General features: G+C 39.7%; 1 long non-coding RNA gene across 1 annotated transcript in view; it reads right to left on the bottom strand.

The window, feature by feature from the left end:
• LOC129654038 (uncharacterized) overlaps positions 1 to 23,576 on the bottom strand; it is a 43,963-nt gene extending 20,387 nt beyond the window's left edge. Inside the window, exons 1-2 of the long non-coding RNA XR_008715352.1 lie at positions 23,443 to 23,576; positions 18,682 to 18,850 (exon numbers count right to left, since the gene is read on the bottom strand). This is a non-coding gene — a long non-coding RNA (uncharacterized LOC129654038). The remainder of the gene's footprint in view (positions 1 to 18,681; positions 18,851 to 23,442) is intronic.

Here is a 23,576-nt window from a genome sequence, read left to right as displayed (position 1 = left end):
TTAGCAAAGTGATGTCTCTGCTTTTTAATATGCTGTCTAGGTTTGTCATGACTTTCCTTCTAAGGAGTGTCTTTTACTTTCATGGCTGCAGTCACTGTCTGCAGTGATGCAGTGATTTTGGAGCCCAAGAAAAGAAAATCTGAGAGCATTTCCACTTTTCCCCCATTTATTTGCCAGGAAGTGATGGGACCAGATGCCACAATCTAAGTTTTTTGAATGTTGAGTTTGAAGCCAGCTTTTTCACTCTCCTCTTTCACCCTCATCAAGAGGCTCTTTAGTTCCTCTTGGGACCCAACCACATTATCTATCAGGATCCTAAAAGTTTTAAAGTGCTTTTTGTAATTATGAAGAAATTAGAAAAAACAGACTAAGTGTTGGAAGACTTAGTCTTACCAATACTAAGTGGTGGGTAAATATGTTCATGATTTTAAGAAGAGCAAATTATACAATAAGGGACCACAAAAGTAGATAATTTAGTTGAACTATATATATAACAGTCTTGGTATTTGAAATACCTTTAGACTAGGCACTTCAGTTTGTACCCTGCCCTCCACTTCCTGCTGTCTTCTCCCAGCCATCTTATATATTTTGATTTCCTGTCTGGCCCGCAAAGAAATTTCAATATATAACCCCAGAAACCATAGAAATCTGTCACAGGAGAAATTCTAGGACACATACACACTGCACAGGATCACTTTAAGAAAAAGTAGTAATTGATCATTAAGAGCCAAGAGGTTTTCTATAAACTCCTAAGACAAAATTCTTTTTCAAAGTTATTATATTGATTCTAAATGACAAGGAGGTAATGGGGCAAAAGTAGAAAGTAAAGTGTGGATTTTTAAAACCTACATTTTAGAATATCTTAGGGGCAAATACACAGCAAAATGGAATGGAAACAATGTTTGCCTCTGGCAAGGGAATGAGAAGGCTGGAGAACAGAAGAAGGAGGAAGACATATTTTACTGTCTATGTAAAGTAGCTTTTGAATTGTATGAGCCTAACCTCCAGAGTTTTCTGAAGATTCTCTGAGATGATGCTGACACCATCTTCCCAGCCTTTATTGCAACACAGACAAACCAACTTACTTTGTTCTCAATTACCATGGGAGGCTAAATTCAGATGTCTGTTGAAGCTTAGCTGTTCCCTACACATGACTCAGCTACCACTCGTCTTCACAGTGCATCTTGTCAGGCTGAACCCATTAAGTCACTGCTTAACAAAAATTTGCTCCCTCCCTCTTTTACAGTCTTGGGTTAGTTGATTAATGTTCTTCAGTTTCCCGGCAATGAGAAATAGACTTGTAGGCTGTGAAGTTCTGCTTTCTTTCTTTATCTTTGGTTTTCCACAGACTTTAAGTTTGAAGGAAAATAAAGTTTCAAGCCATTGTTTTATTTAGCTATGTTTTGAATAATTTTGATATACCTTGGCCTAGAAAATACTGAACTTCTGATTTTTTAAAAACGACAAAATGAATCAAAAGATGTCATTAAATTTCTCTTTTCCAAGAAGTAAAATGTAATTATTAGAGATAAAATAGCATACATAAACCTTAGTTAAGGAAATGGAAGGAAAACCTTAAGGAAAATCTTAGTTAAGGAAATGGAAACCTTATTAAGGAAAACCTTGGTTAAGGAAATGGAAATGGGAATACACTAACTGATACCCTGTTATCCTCAATCATTTTTTCTAAAGCATTAAAAATATTTTTACTGACAACAACAAAATACAATTTTAGAGCATGCAGTATAGGCAATATTATAGATTCCTGCTATAAATATTAAAATAATGTACTAATTTTAAAATATGTATATATATATATATATATGCTCAAAGACATCTATTTCAGTAATAAGTTACTAGTTTACTCTTTCTCCATAAATAAAGAGTGAAAAATTAGTGAGAATTTTTGACCATTACTTTTCTGTGCTCTGTTAACCAAAGTTGAAATACACTCTGAGTGTTTTCTTCCTCCTGGAGGTATTATCTTTGAACTTATCCCAAATTTAACAGCATAAACCTAAAAATAACAACTTTGGCTTCATTTTTAAAACCTAAGAATGATTGCTAACCAAAGCAAATATACTCAAAATGCACAAGTGCAACCAATAATATGGAATAAAAATACTCAAACCCTTGGAGAGTTTACTCCATTCATTTCGTTTCTTGGAGTATAATTGTCTGGTTTACGGACTGAACAGATCTTTTGCTCCTTCTCACTCCAAATATAGTTATATTTCTGCCATTTAACCACTCATTTTCTTCTCCCCATAAGAATCTAGGAGAAATGAAAAGAAGAACCAACATCTCAGCTCTTGGACTTTCAAAAGGACAGTACTCTATAAAGTATAGTCAATATTATGGTCTGCTACTCCAGCTCACTGGTAGCCCAAATTTGATTCAAAACACTCTGGAAATTCCCATCAACTAATGAAAGCCACTCTTTCAAAAGTTTATGCTTCTTTCCCAAAGATAGTTCTCATCTGATAACTGGTCAATGTGAGGTTATAAATGACTGGCCTCTTGTCTCAAGGTGGAACATGTGTGAAGGGACTCCCAGCTCCAAAACGTCTTGTGGAGGCCTCTCTTGTGACTGGATCAAAGATCAGCTTTTCCCACTGCTTTCATTCCCTAAAGGTGCTGTCCCTGAAAGTACTTCTCAAAAAATCTTTCTCCATCAATCACTAAGTAAGAGTCTGCTTCTGGGAGACAATCTAAGGCATATTTTATTTTCTTCCAGCAAAAGTAAATTGCTTTGTAGTAATGACAGGGACAGAGGAAAGGGACAAAGTCGGTGATTAAATAGTTAATCCCAGTAGGGGATTGTAAGTAGAAAAATATGGGAGACCCCTGTAAGTTAACGATTACTCAAGAGAGCAGGTCTCCTTAACCACAAAACCAAGAAGGCTTGCTTAGCAATAAAACTCATGCAGCAGAAGCATGAGACATGCCCCAAAACAATAAAACAACATCTTGCCCAGTGAGCTCAGTAAGTTAATGATCCCTAGGACATGCTTTCTACACACACCAAAAACAATAATTTGCAGACCTAGCTTGACCAAGTAGGGACAAGAAAACTCACCTGTCAACCTGATGGAGGAACTGATGATGAAAGCATGAACTCTACTCAAGAAATACAAAGAAGTTATTTTCCCCCTTCCCATGATTTCCCCCTTTTCCTGTGATTATAAAACTATAGCCAAGTAAGTTCTCAGGGTGTGGCACCCCCTTGCCTGCCTGCTTGTAATTCTCACAAGCATCCTATTCTAATAAGTAACTTCCTATCTATCACACTGCCTCTCACTGAATTATTTTCTGCACTGAGACATAAAGGACTGTGGTACCAGAGCCCTACAAAGCCCCTGAAATGACACCAAATGGTTTCAACAATAGCCCTGTACTCTTTTTCTTAACATTTCCCTTCAATTTTCCAGTGGTTTTTGTTCAAGTTCCTGCAGCTGCATAGGACACAGAATATTAATAACAGCAGTAAAATGAAAGCTGTGTTTTCCCTGCGTATTTTATAGCTACTCAAAACAATATCCTTAATTTTCTCTGAGATGAGGGAGAAGACTGAGCCCGTGAAATTAAGTAAGTTTAACTGAGCTTCACGGAAATCAAACTCATGACCTTGGCATTATTTTACCGTGCTCTGCCCAGCCGAGCTAATGGGTTCACACAGAAAGCTGAAAAATGAGATTTTAAGACTACTTCTATAAATCTTGCTGCCTCCATTAACAATCACCACCAAGAGTAATCCAAAAATTGTATTTTTGAGGGCTTTTACGTTTCTCCAATAGATTCTAGCTGAAAGTGACAGGCTGATCATATAAATTCTTCTCCTTGCCTGCCTAAGAACCTCTTTAAAATTAAGAGAATTGAAGAAGAAACAACAGCAGATTAAAAATGTCAACAGTTTTTTTAAAACCAAGATCAGATGAAGTAGCAGTTACTGATTGTGCAAAGCAGAAACTGAATAGCTCCAGAAAAAAATACATTTTATAACCCTCCAGTGAAACAGCTGGCTTCCGCCTAATCATCCTAAGTAAACAGAAAAAAGGGGCCCAGAGAAGACAGAGACAATGTAAGAAGAAAATTCTTTTTAAAACTCTAAAACTTTCAAGGAAGTAAGAGATTATGTGACAGTCGATTAAAAAAAAAGACTTCTGTAAAAAAATTAAACAGAAAATGTAAAAGCTATCTAGAAATTAAAAATATAATAGCCAAAATAATAATGTAAATCATTATTTAAGTGTTGTTAAGTGTCATTATGAAGTGTTGGAAGAGAAGGTTAATGAATCCCCTGGAAAACAGAGAAAGAGAAAATAAAAGAGATATAGATGATCAATCCAGTAAGGCTGAAAACCAAGTTGTAGAATTTCTACAAAAAGAGAAAATACAGATGAGTAAATTATCAATGAAATAACACTAGAAAATTCCCCAGACCCAAATGACCGGAGTCTACAAATTGAAAAAGCCCAGATACCTTAAGCAGTGGCTAAAGAAACACTCACACAAAAGTTTGTCATTGTGAAATTTTATAACATCGGAGATGAAGATTCTGAAATCTTCCAGAGAGGAAAAACAGGTAGTATGTAAGAAGCAAGAGAGAATGGCTTCAGAATTCTGTCATCAATAAAAATGCTAGAAGATAATGAAACAATGCTTTCAGAATTGTAAGGAAAAAGTACCATTCAAGGCCATAACATAGACTAAGGATATTTTCATTGATTCAAGGACCCAGATATGTTATTTTCTGTCCATCCTTCTCTGGATTTTACTAAAGATGTACTACAACAAAAGAGAGAGATAGATAAAGATAGAGAAAGACATGCAATCTGGGAAACACTACAGTGCAACATATAAGAAGCAGGCCCAGAGAACAGTCAATACAAATTGAAAAAAGACAGAGGTATCTAGGAATATGGAGATATGTTTATACACAAAGAAACAGTTAATATGGATTTTTTTAAAAAAGTAATTGTTTCAGAGGCAGTCATTGAGAGATAATTTGAAGGAGTGGGGCAAGAAACTCCTGTTTGTTTTTATAACTTATTAGGTGCTATTTGATTAAAAAAAAAAAATATGTGCATGTAGCAAATACTTTGATTAAAATGTTAATTAAGTAATTGATAAAAGGTTAAATAAAACAATTTTCTCTTATAAAATATCTAAGTACTATAAATAAAAGCTGAACACAAAAGGATCACTGGTCCTAAATAAAAATATGCCAAACAAATTCGCACTTGCTCTTTTGGCACCTTGACAATCAATTTGCTATAAAAGGTAAGGATGACTGAGCCAATGAAATTCAAGTTAATGCATTGTGCCTGAATGACATGAGCTTATAATGGACTTAGACATGAGCTTATAATGGACTTAGAGAATGCACTAATGGTGATTTTGCATGGCTTCTGATTTAACCTAGCATTATATCCATAGGAAGTTTAAAATAGTCTTTATTATGCAATTATGGCTATTTTAAATGATTGTATTGCTGGGCAAATGACATATTTATTCATTTTGTCATATTAAGATCTAGGGTTCTTTTCAAATTTTTAATTTATTTTTGGCTGTGCTGGGTCTTCAATGCCGGGCACAGGCTTTCTTTTTGCAGGGATCTGGGTCTACTCTTCATTATGGTGCACAGGCATCTTGTTGCAGTGGCTTCTCTTGGTGCAGAGCTCCAGCTCTAGGCACTTGGGCTTCAGTAGTTGTGGCACATGGGCTTAGTTGCCCCATGGCACATGGAATCTTCCTGGAGAAAGGATTGAACCCACGTCCCCTGCATTGGCGGGTGGATTCCCAACCAATGGACCACCAGGGAAGTCCTAGGGTTCTTTTAAATGGAGCAAATGCAAGGTATACTTGACTAACTCCCTTGCCTTAGCTTTGGTATTAAACTTCAACAATTCTTAAGGGTTTCTTTTCACACCCTCCCCCCAAATTAGAACTGCCATTTTCTTTCTCCCTCTAACTTTAGTGAATTGAGCTTTAGTAGCTCCTTTGACTATAGTTTGTAAAACAAAGCACATGATACTTGCTAGTTAAGTGATGAGTATTTAGGGTCTTGATTATAGTATTCAATCTACCTCTGTTTGTACAGGAATTTTCTTTGCTAAAACAGCTAGAATAAAGGTGGGTTTCCAATAAAGGAAGGCTTCCAATAAAGGGTTTCCCTGGTGGATTAGCCAATAAAGAATCTGCCTGCAATGTGAGAGACCTGGGTTTGATCCCTGGGGAAGATTGCCTGGAGAAGGGAAAGGCAACCCAGTCCAGTATTCTTGCCTGAAAAATTCCATGAAGAGAGGAGCCTGGCAAGCTACAGTGCAAGAGATTGCAAGGAGTCAGACACCACTGAGTGACTAACACTTTTCAGTTTCCAATAAAGGAAAGCATTTGTTAATATCTATCTTTGATTGTTCGGTGAGTCAACTTAGGAAGGCAAGAGTCCATTTTCTTTTCAATCTTTTCCATTATAAATTCTATTTTTGTTTTTAATATAAAGAGCAGCCTACATAACAATAATAAAGATTTCATCCTCATCAGCAAAACAGGCCTTGGCCTGCTAAGAACCTGAAGGAGAGACCCTCCAGGGAAACCTCAGTGGGAGGCAAAGTGTTGATGAGTCAGCTGGTGGTACACTTTTTCTGCCTTGATACTAAATCAGAGCTTCAGTTAATGAGTAGGATTGCTTTGTTGCTGAAACACTTGTTTTGGGAATGACCATAGATAGGTCTGAGGGTGTAGATATTAACAGACTCTAACTAAAAAATAACTCCTTTTTTTTTTTTTTTTTGGCACTGTTTGTTTCAAAATGTGAAGTGCTACTTATGGAAACCTAGACAAGTTGTTATTTGCATAATTATTCTCTCACTGAAACTCCATTGGTGGTTATAGTTAAATTAAAAAATGATACTGCCTTTCTTGCTCTAAACTGTTTGACTGGGCTGTTTACATAGTAAGCTGTGCCAAGCCTAATCTTCCTCCCAAAGTCTGTGTTTTGCTGATCCTTCAGGTGATTCATCTACTATATACACATGACAGTTATAGTTCACAAGGTTGTTGTTAAAATTAATTAATGTTTGCTCTGTTTTATGATCCTAAGATGAAAGGCATTAAGGAAATGCAGTGTGTCTACATAAAATAATAAGATCAGTACACATTGTAAAGAATGTTAGGATCTTTCTGAATGAAAGCTGAAGTATTAACTTCAGGTTATTTTTTATTAGTGTTTGTAGAAAAACCAAACAGCATTTGGAGGAATATAATGAAACTCAGTCAACAAAGGTCCGTCTAGTCAAGGCTATGGTTTTTCCAGTGGTCATGTATGGATGTGAGAGTTGGACTATAAAGAAAGCTGAGTGCAGAAGAATTGATACTTTTGAACTGTGGTGTTGGAGAAGACTCTTCAGAGTCCCTTGGACTGCAAGGAGATCCAACCAGTCCATTCTAAAGGAGATCAGTCCTGGGTGTTCATTGGGAGAACTGATGTTGAAGCTGAAACTCCAGTACTTTGGCCACCTGATGCAAAGAGCTGACTCATTTGAAAAGACCCTGATGTTGGGAAAGATTGAGGGCAGGAGGAGAAGGGGATGACAGAGGATGAGATGGTTGGATGGCATCACCAACTCAATGGATATGGGTTTGGGTAGTAGACTCTGGCAGTTGGTGATGGACAGGGAGGCCTGGCATACTGCAGTGCATGGGGTCGCAAAGAGTTGGACATGACGGAGCGACTGAACTGAATGAAACTTGAGAAGTTTTCAGGTAAACATGTAACTGACAAAAGTAGATGTAATTCTGTTGTAGACTAAGGAAATACAGACTGATGATACCTAAATATCAAAAAGAATGAAAGAAACAAAGAAAGGAAAGGGAGGAAAAACCCACATACTCAATGTTCAAAGAAGGCAGACTGAAAATAAGAACGATTCTTGAGTCTCAAGATTCTTTTCCCATTGAGATAAACAACTCTAAACTGGCCCCAAAAGAGTTTATCAAAAATGTTTGATCTTATTTTACTCTGCATAGTTTTACACGCAGTTGATGGAAGCCTTTTCAAAGAAAGAAAGGAGGGTGGAAACACTGGGTAAGCATAAACATCAGTGAACAGAGGAGACCCCCCTGAGAGTTATGTTTGAACCCATCCTTTATTTCCCTCCTCTTGATAATGAAGGCCTAATAATATTTCCTTTCAAATATCACTTCCTCCTGCCATTCACACCTGCCTCACCCCAGCTGGATCCCTCAGCATCTCAGATCTGGATTGCCACAGTAGTTACCTGGCTGGCATCCCTGAACACTCTCACTCTGTATACCAAATTTATCCTGTCTAAACCCGCTTCCTGCCTTTGAAGGCCTGTTACCATCAGGCCCCCTCTTCTTACCCTGTATAACTCTCTGTTCAGCTGCATTGTTCTCCTTGGAGGTTATTCCCTCCTTCATAATCTTTAAACCATTGAAAGGCACTATCCTTCGCCTCCACCATCTAAATTAAAACCATTCTCAAGGTTTCTGATCAGTTTTAAAGCTTTCTCTAACTATGCCAGCTCTCAACAATATTTCTCTTTTCTGATATTTTTGACATCTAGGCACCTAGAGTTTGTGCCACAATCTTTTTTTTAATGCAGTTTCATTTATTTTTGGTTGTGCAGGGTCTTCCTTGCTGCTTGGGCTTTTCTCTAGTTGAGGCGATCAGGGGTTACTCTCTAGTTGTGATGCGCAGGCTTCTCATTGCAGTGGCTTCTCTTGTTGCAAAGCATGGGCTTCATTGCAGAGCACGGGCTCTAGGGCGTGGGGGCTTCAGTGGTTTTGAACACGCAGGCTCTAGAGTGTGGGCTCAATAGTTGTGGCCAACGGGTTTAGTTGTGCCAGAGCATGTGGGATCTTCCTGGAACAGGGATCGAACCTGTTGTTCTTATGTACACAATGAGACTGTCATCTCCTTGAGGACAAAGACTGGGGTTTTTAAAATAAATTTCTAAATTAATAAATTAGTTGATTGATTTTTGGCTGCACTGGGTCTTGGTAGCTGCACATGGGCTTTCTCTAGTTGCAGTGTTGCCGGCTTCTCATAGAGGTAGCTTCTCTTGTTGTGAAGCATGGGCTCTAGTTGCCCAAGGGCATTTGGAATCTTCCTGGACCAGGGATCAAACCCATGCCCCCTGCAATGGTAGGCAGATTCATAGCCACTGGACCACCAGGGAAGTCTGGAAAAGACTGTTCTTGATATACATTTGGCATGTCACAGAGTGAAACACTTAACAAGGAACAAAGTAAACATTTGTCTGATTGGCTGATCCTAACTGTGGTCTACTGTTGTCTCTCTTTGAAAATAGGATTGTGGGGTGGGGGCAGGTTCATATGATATTTCATCCTAATATTGGGGGTAGAGCCCTCTGGTTCCTGGCTTTAGGAGGGAAAACTCTCATTTTAGAGTTTATATCTTGTTCCTCTGTTTTTTTGTGCCCCTAGTCCTTCTCGGTCACAAAAACTGAATTTACCAAGAGAGGCAAATTCAGCAAATGTTCTCAAGGAGAAAACTCAGAGCTCCTTGTAAAACTCAGAGCTCCTGACTTTATTCAGAACTTGACCTGAATATTCCTAACTTCCTTGCCAGCTTCTCTCTATATATATTATATTATATATATTATATATATATATAATATTATATATATATTTAAGATCTTTTAAGAAATTATTTATTTTTGGTTTATATATATATTATATATATATTTAAGATCTTTTAAGAAATTATTTATTTTTGGTTTATATATATATTATATATATATTTAAGATCTTTTAAGAAATTATTTATTTTTGGTTTATATATATATTATATATATATTTAAGATCTTTTAAGAAATTATTTATTTTTGGTTTATATATTATATATATATTTAAGATCTTTTAAGAAATTATTTATTTTGGGTTTATATATATTATATATATATTTAAGATCTTTTAAGAAATTATTTATTTTGGGTTTATATATATTATATATATATTTAAGATCTTTTAAGAAATTATTTATTTTTGGTTATGCTGGGTCTTCATTGCTATGTGTGGGCTTTCTTTACTCGTGAAGAGTAGAGGCTACTCTTCGTTACAAAGCACAGGCTTCTCATGGTGACTTCTCTTGTCAGGTGGTTGCAGCACTCAGGCTTAGCAGTTGCGGCTCACAGGCTCTAGAGTAGTTGCAGGCTTTAGTTGCCATGGCACATGGAGTCTTCTGTATTGAACCCATGTCCCCTCCCCTGCACTGGCAGGCAAATTCTTATCCACTATACCACCAGGGAACCCTACAAGATAATTTTTAAGAAAATATTTCAACCAACATTTTTTGTTGCTTTCAACAGGAGGGTCTAAGTCACTGATATTATTTTTCTTTGTTTATGTTATTCAAAAGGATCATATTGTATCAATACATGGTTTTATAACCTGCTTTTTAATATTCACCATGTATAAAGAACATATTTTAAGGAATATATGTCTGCAATCATCTATTGTTTTTTCATTCAACAAATATTTCCTGAAGACCTGATATCTTTGAGACATTTTTAGCCCCTAACGATACAACAATGGATAATATACAGTTCCTATATGTATGAAACTTAAATTCTAGGGGAGCGGAAATATCAACCTATTCAGTTCAGTTCAGGGGCTCAGTTGTGTCCAACTCTGTGACCCCATGAACCACAGCACGCCAGGCCTTCCTGTCCATCACCAACTCCTGGAGTTCACCCAAACCCACGTCCGTTGAGTCGGTGATGCCATCCAACCATCTCATCCTCTGTCATCCCCTTCTCCTCCTGCCCTCAGTTTTCCCAGCATCAGGGTCTTTTCAAACGAGTCAGTTCTTCACATCAGGTGGCCAAAGTACTGGAGTTTCAGCTTTAGCATCAGTCCTCCCAATGAACACCCAGGACTGATCTCCTTTAGAATGGACTGGTTGGATCTCCTTGCAGTCCAAGGGACTCTCAAGAGTCTTCTCCAACACCACAGTTCAAAAGCATCAATTCTTCTGCACTCAGCTTTCTTTATAGTCCAACTCTCACATCCATACATGACTACTGGAAAAACCATAGCCTTGACTAGATGGACCTTTGTGGACAAAGTAATGTCTCTGCTTTTCAATATGCTGTTGGTTGGTTATAACTTTCCTTCCAAGGAGTAAGTGTCTTTTAATTTCATGGCTGCAATCACCATCCACAGTGATTTTGGAGCCCAGAAAAATAAAGTCAGGCACTGTTTCCACTGTTTCCCCATCTATTTGCCATGAAGTGATGGGACCAGATGTCATGATTTAGTTTTCTGAATGTTCAGCTTTAAGCCAACTTTCCTCTTTCACTTTCATCAAGAGACTCATTAGTTCTTCACTTTCTGCCATAAGGGTGGTGTCACCTGCATATCTGAGGTTATTGATTATAACACAGTAAACTATATAATTGGGCTTCCCAGTTGGCGCTAGTGGTAAAGAACCCATCTGCTGATGCAGGAGTTGTAACAGATATGGGTTCAATCCCTGGGTCAGGAAAATCCCCTTTAAGAGGGCATGGCAACCCACTCCAGTATTCTTGCCTAGAGAATCCCATGGACAGAGAAGCCTGGTGGGCTATGGTCCATAGGGTCAAAAAGAATTGAAAACCACTGAAGTGACTTAGCAAACAACACAAGCTATATAATTACAAACTTTCTTATGAAGAAAAAATAGAGGGTATTATGAGAGAGGTCCTCAGTTTAGACTGAGAAGTCAGGGAAGGCCATTCTGAACAAGAAACATTAGAGACTAAAAGATAAATAAGAATTAGCCAGGTGAAGAGGGAAGGGAAGAACTTCCAGGCAGAAGGGAGAGCATGTATGAACTCCCTGAGACAAGAGGGAGTGTGTCATGTTTTGAAGATGAAATCAAGCAGAGAACTTATAGTAGAGATCCAAGGGGGAGAGAGTGAGACACAAGCTGGAGAAATACACTGGGGCCAGATCATACATGGTCTTCTATGCTCTATTAGTCAGCTCTGGCTGCTACAAAAGACTGGGTGGCCTAAGCAACAGAAATTTATTGTCTCAGAGTTATTCAGGGTGAAAGTCCAAGATCAAGGTGCTAGCTAGCATGGGCAGGATCTGGTGTGAGTTCTCTTACTGGCTTGCAGACAGTGGCCTTCTGGCTGTGGCCTCATGTGGTGGGGAGAGAGCTCTGGTAGCCTTTCCTCTTTTCATAAACAGCATTGGTGCAATCAGACCAGGTGTATGTTAGTCACTCAGTCATCCCTGACTCTTTGCAACACCATGGGGTATAGCCCACCGGGCTCCTCCATCCATTGGATTTTCCAGACAACAATACTTGCCATTTCCTTCTCTAGGGGATCCTCCTACCCAGGGATTGAACCCAAGTCTCCTGCATTGCAGGCAAACTCTTTACCATGTGAGCTGCCAGGGAAGCCCTATCAGATCAAGGCTCCACTCTTCATCTCAATTACCTCCTTAAAGATGCTACTACCAATACAATCCATGGGAGGTTAGAGCTTCAACATATGAATTTGGGGAGGGGACACAATTCAGCCTGTAGCATATGCCATGGATTTCAAATTCATTTTAAGTGTGATAAGAAGCCATTGAAGAGTTTCATGCCAGGAAGTCACATGATCAGTTTATGTCTTGAAAGAATTGGTGTGATTCTTCATAGACAGAAGAGGAGAGATCAGTTACGAGACTAAACAGCCAAGATAAAATAAGGTAGCTGGAGCCTCTTTGGTGTCAGTGATGAGCAGAGAGAATTCAATGCATTCTAGGACAAATTTAGGAATAAGCATTGTCACCATTTAGTGATTATCTGGATGTAAGCAAGACCTGAGTGTCTAGATTTATGGCATGGGCCATCCATGACTGGATGGTGGCATAATTTACTGAGGTTCACTTCAGTTCAGTTGCTCAGTCTTGTCCAACTCTTGTGACCCCATGGACTGCAGCAGGCCAGGCTTCCCTGTCCATCACCAACTCCTGGAGCTTACTCAAACTCATGTCCATCACGCTGGGGATGCTATCCAACCATCTCACCCTCTGTTGTCCCCTTCTCCTCCTGCCTTCAACCTTTCCCAGCATTAGGGTCTTTTCCAACAAGTCGGTTCTTCTCATAAGGTGGCCAAAGGATTGGAGTTTCAGCTTCAGCATCACTCCTTCCAATGAACATTCAGGATTGATTTCCTTTAGGAAGGACTGATTGGATCTCTTTGCAGTCCAAGGGACTCTCAATTCTCCAACACCACAGTTCAAAAACATTAATTGTTTGGCACTCAGCTTTCTTTATTTCTTTATGTCCAACTCTCACATCCATACATGACTACTGGAAAAACCATAGCTTTGACTAGATGGACCTTTGTTGGCAAAGTAACGTCTCTGCTTTTGAATATGCTGCCTAGGTTGGTCATAACTTTCCTTCCAAGGAGTAAGTGTCTTTTCATTTCATGGCTGCAATCACCATCTGCAAGGATTTAGGAGCCCCAAAAAATAAAGTCTGTCACTGTTTCCAATGCTTCTGCATCTATTTGTCATGAAGTGATGGGACTGGATGCCATGATCTTAGTTTTCTGAATGTTGAGTTAAGCCAGCTTTTTCACTCTCCTTTTTCACTTTCATCAAGAGGCTCTTTAGTTCTTCTTTGCTTTCTGCCATAAGGGTGGTGTCATCAGCATATCTGAGGTTATTGATATTTCTCCTGGCAATACTGATTCCAGCTTGTACTTCACCCAGCCTGGCATTTCGCATGATGAACCCTGCATATAAGTTAAATAAGCAGGGTGATGATATACAGCCTTGATATACTCCTTTCCTGATTTGGAACCAGTCTGTTGTTCCATGTCCAGTGCTTCATGACCTGCATACAGATGTCTCAGGAGGCAGGTCAGGTGGTCTGGTATTCCCATCTCTTGAAGATTTTCCACAGTTTGTTGTGATCCACAGAGTCAAAGGCTTTGGCATAATCAATAAAGCAGAAGTAGATATTTTTCTGGAACTCTTGCTTTTTTGATGATCCAATGGAGGTTGGCAATTTCATCTCTGGTTCCTCTGTTTTTTCTAAATCCAGCTTGAACATCTGGAAGCTCATGGTTCACGTACTGTTGAAGCTTGGCTTGGAGAATTAAATGTGCATTAATTTTTTTAAACACCATCCTTGTAGAGAAGGGGGACAAAAAGAAGCAAATGTAGAAAAATATGGGAAACCTATTGAAAATATGTCCATTTCCCCAGTACCCCTCTACTGCCCCATCCTGCAACACAAAATTACTGCAGCTCATGTTTTCATCAAAATTCTGCTATAACTTAAAAATCAATATGGCTGGAGGTCTCCTGGTCCCTACATGGAAGTGTAGTTTTTATAGATATTAAACAAAAATCTCTAAATTAAATTTGGCTTTATATATTCTTTTAAAATATAGAAGCCACAGGCCCCAGGCAGCCACCCTCCTAAGCCTCGAGTGTTGGTAATGTGACAGTCTACTTTTGGTTCAAGTTTTAACAAAAATAAAACTCTAGTTCCATGGTTAATTGCACTTTGTAATTTAGAGGAGCATTCTTCAATATAAATGTACAACAACCCAGAGCAGCTTAAACTATGGGGTTTAAGCATTCTTTGGCATTGCCTTTCCTTGGGATTGTAATGAAAACTGAACTTTTCCAGTCCTGTGGCCACTATGAAACTATGAGCCATGCAGGTGGAGTGTTCTGACAAAATATGGTTCACTGGCGAAGAGAATGGTACAGCACTTGAGTATTCTTGCCTTGAGAACCCCATGAACAGTATGAAAAGGCAAAAAATAGGACACTGAAAGATGAACTCCCCAGGTCGATAGGTGCCCAATATGCTACTGGAGATCAGTGGAGAAATAACTCCGGAAAGAATGAAGAGACAGAGCCAAAGTCAAAACAACACCCAGTTGTGTATGTGACTGGTGAGGGAAGTAAAGTTCGATGCTGTAAAGAGCAATATTGCATAGGAACCTGGAATGTTACATCCATGAATCAAGGCAAATTAGAAGTGGTCAAACAGGAGATGGCAAGAGTGAACATCGACATTTTAGGAATCATTGAACTAAAATGGTATGACCTAAATCAAATCCCTTACATTTATACAGTGGAAGTGAGAAATAGATTCAAGGGATTAGATCTGATAGAGTGCCTGAAGAAGGAAATGGCAACCCATTCCAGTGGACAACCTATGGACAGAGGTTCGTGACATTGTACAGAAGGTAGGGATCAAGACCATCCCCAAGAAAAAGAAATGCAAAAAGGCAAAATGGTTGTCTGAAGAGGTCTTATAAATAGCTGTGAAAAGAAGAGAAGTGAAACATGAAGGAGAAAAGTAAAGATACACCCATTTGAATGCAGAGTTCCAAAAAATAACAAGGAGAGATAAGAAAGCCTTCTTCAGTGATCAATGCAAAGAAATAGAGAAAAACAATAGAATGGGAAAGACTAGAGATCTCTTCAAGGAAATTAGAGATACCAAGGGAACATTTCATGCAAAGATGGGCACAATAAAGGACAGAAATGGTATGGACCTAACAGAAGCAGAAGATAATTAAGAAGAGGTGGCAAGAATACACAGAACTATACAAAAAAGATCTTCATGACCCAGATAATCATGATGGTGTGATTACTCATCTAGAGCCAGACATCCTGGATTGTGAAGTCAAGTGGACCTTAGGAAACATCACTACAAACAAAGCTAGTGGAGGTAATGGAATTCCAGTTGAGCTATTTCAAATCCTAAAAGATGATGCTGTGAAAGTGCAGCACTCAATTTACTGAGATGAGAAACACTAAAAGTGCAGGTTTAGACCAAGAAGAAGATAAATGTAAGTCTATTTTGAAATGCTGAATTTGAGATGTCTATGGAGAAGGCAATGGCACCCCACTCCAATACTCTTGCCTGGAAAATCCCATGGATGGAGGAGCCTGGTAGGCTGCAGTCTATGGGGTCGCGAAGAGTCGGACACGACTGAGTAACTTCACTTTCACTTTTCACTTTCATGCATTGGAGAAGGAAATGGCAACCCACTCCAGTGTTCTTGCCTGGAGAATCCCACGGACGGGGGAGCCTGGTGGGCTGCCGTCTATGGGGTCGTACAGAGTGGGACATGACTGAAGCGACTTAGCAGCAGCAGCAACCAGACATCTAAGTGAGGTGTCAGGTAAGAAATATATGGATCAGAAGCTCAGCAGATAGATCTAGGATAATGATACAAGGATGAGGGCATCATCAGTTGGTACTTAAGTCATAGGAGTAGGTAAGATTAGACAGGAAGAGAGAACAGAATAAAGAAAAAAGGGGGGCCTAAAACTAAGCTTTGAAGAACATAATTTCCTCATCAACACTTTATGATGAAAAACTTTAAACATAAAGAGTTACACTGTGAGCATCCATATACCCACCACCACCATTCTATAACTGGCTTTTCACTATATTTGCTTTTTCCCATTTCTATTTATTTGTCTAGTCTTCTATCCATCTAACAAGGTACCTTATTTTTGATGCATTTCAAACTAAGCTGCAGATATTAGTACATTTCACCCCTAAAAGCATGCACATCAACCAGAGTTCAGTATTTATCTATCAGTTCAGTTCAGTTCAGTTCAGTCGCTCAGTCATGTCCGACTCTTTGCGACCCCATGATTGCAGCACTGACTTTTCCCAATCCTGTGGCCACTGCTGAGTTTTCCAAATTTGCTGGCATATTGAGTGCAGCACTCTACAGCATCATCTTCCAGGAGTTGAAATAGCTCAACTGTAATTCCATCACCTCCACTAGCTTTGTTCGTAGTGATGCTTTCTAAGGCCCACTTGACTTCACATTCCAAGATGTCTGGCTCTTAGGTGAGTGATCACACCATCATGATTATCTTGGTCGTGAAGATCTTTTTTGTACAGTTCTTCTGTGTATTCTTGCCACCTCTTCTTAATATCTTCTGCTTCTGTTAAGTCCATACCATTTCTGTCCTTTATTGAGCCTATCTTTGCATGAAATGTTCCCTTGGTATCTCTAATTTCCTTGAAGAGATCTCTAGTCTTTCCCTTTCTGTTGTTTTCCTCTATTTCTTTGCATTGATCGCTGAGGAAGGCTTTCTTGTCTCTCCTTGCTATATTTTGGAACTCTATATTCAGATGCTTATATCTTTCCTTTTCTCCTTTGCTTTTTGCTTCTCTTCTTTTCACAGCTATTTGTAAGGCCTCCCCAGACAACCATTTTTCTTTTTTGCATTTTTTTTCCCATGGGGATGGTCTTGATCCTTTTCTCCTGTACAATGTCATGAATGTCCATAGTTCATCAGGCACTTGATCTATCAGATCTAGTCCCTTAAATCTATTTCTCACTTCCACTGTATAATCATAAGGGATTTGATTTAGGTCATACCTGAATGGTCTAGTGGTTTTCCCTACTTTCTTCAATTTAAGTCTGAATTTGGCAATAAGGACTTCATGATCTGAGCCACAGTCAGCTCCTGGTCTTGTTTTTGTTGACTGTATAGAGCTTCTCCATCTTTGGCTGCAAAGAATATAATTAATCTGATTTCAGTGTTGACCATCTGGTGATGTCCATGTGTAGAGTCTTCTCTTGTGTTGTTGGAAGAGGGTGTTTGCTATGACCAGTGCATTTTCTTGGCAAAACTCTATTAGCCTTGCCCTGCTTCATTCCGTATTCCAAGGCCAAATTTGCCTGTTACTTCAGGTGTTTCTTGACTTCCTACTTTTGCATTCCAGTCCCCTATAGAGAAAAGGACATCTTTTTTGGGTGTTAGTTCTAAAAGGTCTTGTAGGTCTTCATAGAACCGTTCAACTTCAGCTTCTCCAGAGTTACTGGTTGGGGCATAGACTTGGATTACTGTAATATTGAATGGTTTGCCTTGGAAACGAACAGAGATCATTCTGTCGTTTTTGAGATTGCATCCAAGTACTGCATTTTGGACTCTTTTGTTGACCATAATGGCTATTCCATTTCTTCTAAGGGATTCTTGCCCGCAGTAGTAGATATAATGGTCATCTGAGTTAAATTCACCCATTCCAGTCCATTTTAGTTCGCTGATTCCTAGAATGTTGACATTCACTCTTGCCATCTCCTGTTTGACCACTTCCAATTTGCCTTGATTCATGGACCTGACATTCCAGGTTCCTATGCAATATTGCTCTTTACAGCATCGGACCTTGCTTCTGTCGCCAGTCACATCCACAACTGGGTATTGGTTTTGCTTTGGCCCCATCCCTCCATTCTTTCTGGAGTTATTTCTCCACTGATCTCCAGTAGCATATTGGGCACCTACCGACCTGGGGAGTTCCTCTTTCAGTATCCTATCATTTTGCCTTTTCATACTGTTCATGGGGTTCTCAAGGCAAGAATACTGAAGTGGTTTGCCATTCCCTTCTCCCGTGGACCACATTTTGTCAGACCTCTCCACCATGACCCGCCCATCTTGGGTGGCCCCACATGGCATGGCTTAGTTTCATTGAGTTAGAGAAGGCTGTGGTCCCTGTGACTAGATTGATTAGTTTTCTGTGATTATGGTTTCAGTGTGTCTGCCCTCTGATGCCCTCTCACAACATCTACCGTCTTACTTGGGTTTCTCTTACCTTGGACGTGGGGTATCTCTTCATGGCTACGCCAGCAAAGTGCAGCCACTGCTCCTTACCTTGGACAAGGGGTATCTCCTCACTGCCGCCCCTCCTGACCTTGAACGTGGAGTAGCTCCTCTCGGCCCTCCTGCGCCCGTGCAGCCACTGATCCTTGGACGTAGGGTAGCTCCTCTCAGCCGCTGCCCCTGACCTTGGGCGAGGGGTAGCTCCTCTTGGCCTATGGGACTTTTTAAATTGAAATTTATATATAATGAAAATGTTCCATTTGATGAATTTTAACAAATGTATAATTGCCTGTTTAATGCAAATTCCTATCAATATATACACATCATGACGACCCCAGAAAATTCCCTCAAGTCCCTTTCAGTCAGTCTCTACCCCCTCTCCCACAGCTGCTGCTACTGCTGCTGCTAAGTCGCTTTAGTCGTGTCTGACTCTGTGTGACCCCATAGACAGCAGCCCACCAGGCTCCCCCGTCCCTGGGATTCTCCAGGCAAGAACAATGGAGTGGGTTGCCTTTTCCTTCTCCAACGCATGAAAGTGAAAAGTGAAAGTGAAGTTGCTCAGTCGTGTCCGACTCTTCGCGGCCCCACGGACTGCAGCCCACCAGGCTCCTCTATCCATGGGACTTTCCAGACAAGAGTACTGGAGTGGGTTGCCATTGCCTTCTCCCACAGAGGCAACCATATTTTTGATATTTTTCCACCAAAGATTGCCTGTTCTAGAATTTCATATAAATGGAATCATATAGTATATAGTGGTCATGTACGGATGTGAAAGTTGGACTGTGAAGAAAGCTGAGTGCTGAAGAATTGATGCTTTTGAACAGTGGTGTTGGAGAAGACTCTTGAGAGTCCGTTGGACTGCAAGGAGATCCAACCAGTCCATTCTTTTTTTTTTTCAACCAGTCCATTCTGAAGGAGATCAGTCCTGGGTATTCTTTGGAAGGACTGATGCTAAAGCTGAAACTCCAGTACTTTGGCCACCTCATGCGAAGAGTTGACTCATTGGAAAAGACTCTGATGCTGGGAGGGACTGGGGGCAGGAGGAGAAGGCGACAACAGAGGATGAGATGGCTGGATGGCATCACTGACTCGATGGACGTGAGTCTGAGTGAACTCTGGGAGTTGGTGATGGACAGGGAGGCCTGGCGTGCTGAGATTCATGGGGTTGCAAAGAGTCGGACACGACTGAGCGACTGAACTGAACTGAACTGAACTCTTTCTTATATGTAAGGCTTCTTTTATTCAGCAAGATGTTTTTGAGACTCATTCATGTCATTGCAAGTATAATTAGCTTGTTCCTTTTTCTTGATGAGAATTACTATATTGCATGAGAAAATCCCATGGACGGAGGAGCCTGGTGGGCTGCAGTCCATGGGGTCGCTACAAGTTGGACGCAACTGAGCAACTTCACTTTCACTTTTCACTTTTACGCAATGGAGAAGGAAATGGCAAGCCACTCCAGTGTTCTTGCCTGGAGAATCCCAGGGACGGCAGAGCCTGGTGGGCTGCTGTCTATGGGGTCGCACAGAGTCGGACACAACCGAAGCGACTTAGCAGCAGCAGCAGCATGGTGACACCATTGTTTAGATTTTCTTCTATTGATGGACACTAAAACGCTGTTTCTCATGTGAGGTCATCATAAGTGAAGCTGCTATGAACATTTATGTATAAATCTTTGTGTAGATATGTTTTCACTTCTCTTGAGTAAATATCTAGAAGTGGAATTGCTGATAAGGTCAGAAAGTTGATAGATGGTTTGTTTTGTTTGGGGTTTATGTGTGAGTGTGTGACAGAATATTTTACACGTTAGCATCATAGCAAGACAATCCATCCCAGGCATCATCCTGATCTGAATCCCCACCCACAATGTTTACACAAATACTCTTCCATGATCATTTGTGTTAGATACATATAAATACAGAAAACCCATTCTGCGTATCAATCTCATCTGAGAAGCAAAATGATGTTTATAGGCATATATAAGAAAGTGAAAATGAAGTTGCTCAATCGTGTCTGACTCTTTGCAACCCCATGGATGGTAGCCCACCAGGCTCCTCTATCCATGGAGTTTTCCAGGCAAGAGTACTGGAATGGGTTGCCATTTCCTTCTCCAGGGATAGGCATATATAACAGGTTATCAAATATTTGCTGTGATTCCTTGTGATAAAGTCAATGCAAATTAATTTTGTTCTGTGACTTTTATATCATCAGTTGAGAACATCTGATGCTAGGTTAGATGTTGCAGAAACAAAGTTACAAATCTCTGCAGAAAAGAACCACAAATGAACACTTCAATTATGAGAGTGGAAATACCTTTGCACAAAATTTTTAAAATAATTCTTTTTCCATGTAATTTTAGCAAAGAGGGTTTTGCCCCAGATGAAATGCTTGATTAGAAAGAATGCCTGTTAGCAAAAGGAATTCGAGAAAAAATAAAAAGCACTTTGCATTTGTCATAATTTTTAGCTAAGAGATATTTACATGGAGACTTTTCCCTTGAGAAATCTGTGCAATATTAGTTTTTAATGTAGACACTAAACATTCTTGGCAGAATAAGGAAAACAATCACATCAAAAGCTTGAGAGGACTGCTTATTATTTGAGTATAATCAATGAACTGAGTAACAGAAGGAAACATATAATTTAGGATATCTCCACTTCAGTTTAAGTGAAATGGATACAGATGTTAAGTTTTGAGATTGTTATGACTAGGATCATGAAATCAGGGCCCAAAGAAAGAAAAAACATGGTAATTCCTTTAAAGTGAGTAAATGTCAACTATATGAAAAATGGGAAAACGGCTTATTTCTGTGGACCCTTGATTGCTGTACCTTTTCCCTTGTATGTTAAACTATTTTGGTGGTTAACATCAGCAGAGAGGGAACTTTCTGGAAGAACCCTGAGTGGCTTATACTTTTAATAGTAAGGTAGGGAACTGAAGGAAGCTAGATGGCCAGAACCTGGGCTAAGGTCAGTCCAGAAATGGCCTGGTAAGGGTACTGTTGACCTGACCAGTGGAGGCTGGACCCCATCTCAGGATTGTTGCCACTGTTTTTTCGGACTCTGGGTATGAAAGGTGTGAGTGGGATGAATTCTACTTACTTCTGTGTAACTCAGTTTAGACTGAAAGTTCCAAGTAACAGCATCCAGCCTACCAGGTTTAGATCACTTTCTCTCACTCTAGGATGCTGTGGGGTAGAGGGGGAGGAGGTGGTGGGTGGAGGGCTGAAGGCAAATATCTGGATTTTCTGCCTGTAGTGGGAAGAAAGATCCTGCCACCCACAAATATTCCCAATTGGAAAATTCCCTAACAGTATAAGAAGGGAAGGGTAAGATGATGAGCAGTCAAAAAATTATAAATATCCATTATATACATCTATCTTTCAGGGGTATGAGGCAATATAAGAGAATCATGCTCTGCCCAACAGCTACTATACATCATTTCTACAGCTGTAGGCAATAGATTAGGGGCTTCCCAGGCAGCTCAGTGGTAAAAAAGAATCTGTCTGCCAATGCAGGAGGTGCAGGAGATGTGGGTTCTGTCCCTGGGTTGGGAAGATTCCCCTGGAGGATGAAATAGTAACCCACTCCAGTATTCTTGCCTGGAGAATCCCATGAACAGAGGAGCCTGGTGGGCCCTAGTCCATAGGGTTGCAAAGAGTCAGACATAACTGAGCATACATGAGGTGGTAGCTTACTAAGTCACCAATTATTGATATAAACATATCCATATATACATGTATACACAAGCACACAAATTGATCCACTGAAGTTTTTTCTTTTTTTCCTAAGTTTACTGTTCCTATTGAGAAAAGGAAACTTCTTTCTTTTTTCCAGGTCAAATAAAGGGTACGGTCACAGGTGTCATTAAACACCTAACCTCAGAAAATAAATTTGAAAATAATATATTTTGATGAAATGGCATTGTGAGAAGGCAATTCAGCCATGTAAAGTCATGAAGTTCTGTTTAAGGGACTCCTTTTAAAAGATGCTCCTTTATATAGCTTACTGATGAGAAGGAAGTTCTAATCAGGGGCATTGTTCTCTTCACATTGGTTCCTGAATGACCCCTTGTGCTCCTTTGATTTTATCTGATATTTACAAATCAAAAGTATTAGGAAAATCTGCCCACCTCTGAACTTAGTTTCCCATTTAGTCTTGTAGAGTCATCTGTTTACATGACAATTACTCATACCGGATTATTTGCAAATAATATGTCTGTGCTGTTGTTATTCTGGATTACTAATTCCTTGAAAAGGCAGGATCTCTGTCTAATTGTGTTTAACATCAAATATTGGTCATTACATGTAAGGAAGATTTTTAAAGCTGCTGTTGTGTATTATAGTAATAAATAGCTTGCCTGGCTACAGCAAATAAAATCTCTCTTCAGGGAAGACAGGTATGACAAACAACAGTGTGGGGGCCAAATCCAGCCCACCAGCATCTCTTTATGTCTGCTTTTGTAAACAAAGTTGTACTGGAATCCAGTCATGGTCATTAGTTTACACATTGTTTAGAGCTGCTTGCATGCTATAATAACAGAGCTGAGTAGTTGTGGCAGAGACCAGATAGCCTGTAAAGCCTAAAATATTTACTATCTGGCCATTTACCAAGAAATTTTGCTGACCAATGATCTATGTCAGTGGCTCTCATCTCAGATCACAGGATGGGATCTTCTGTAATATCCCCAAAAAGAAAAACTCCCTGGTCCCACACCAATACCCCAGATGGAAATCTCTGGAGAGCTGGAGATAACAGTTTTTAAAAGTTCACACAAAATTGAGAATCACCAGTCTAATATAATACACAGTACCTAGTAATTTTGGCTTTCCGGATGGCTCAGTGGTTAAGAATCCGCCTGCCAATACAGGAGACCAGGAGACATGGCTTCAATCCTTGGGTTGGGAAGATTCTCTGGAGAAGGAAATGGCAACCCACTCCAGTATT

The sequence above is a fragment of the Bubalus kerabau genome, chromosome 5 (genome assembly GCF_029407905.1).
Source record: "Bubalus kerabau isolate K-KA32 ecotype Philippines breed swamp buffalo chromosome 5, PCC_UOA_SB_1v2, whole genome shotgun sequence".
Classification (NCBI taxonomy): domain Eukaryota; kingdom Metazoa; phylum Chordata; class Mammalia; order Artiodactyla; family Bovidae; genus Bubalus; species Bubalus kerabau.
This window is presented reverse-complemented; position numbering and strand designations above follow the sequence as displayed.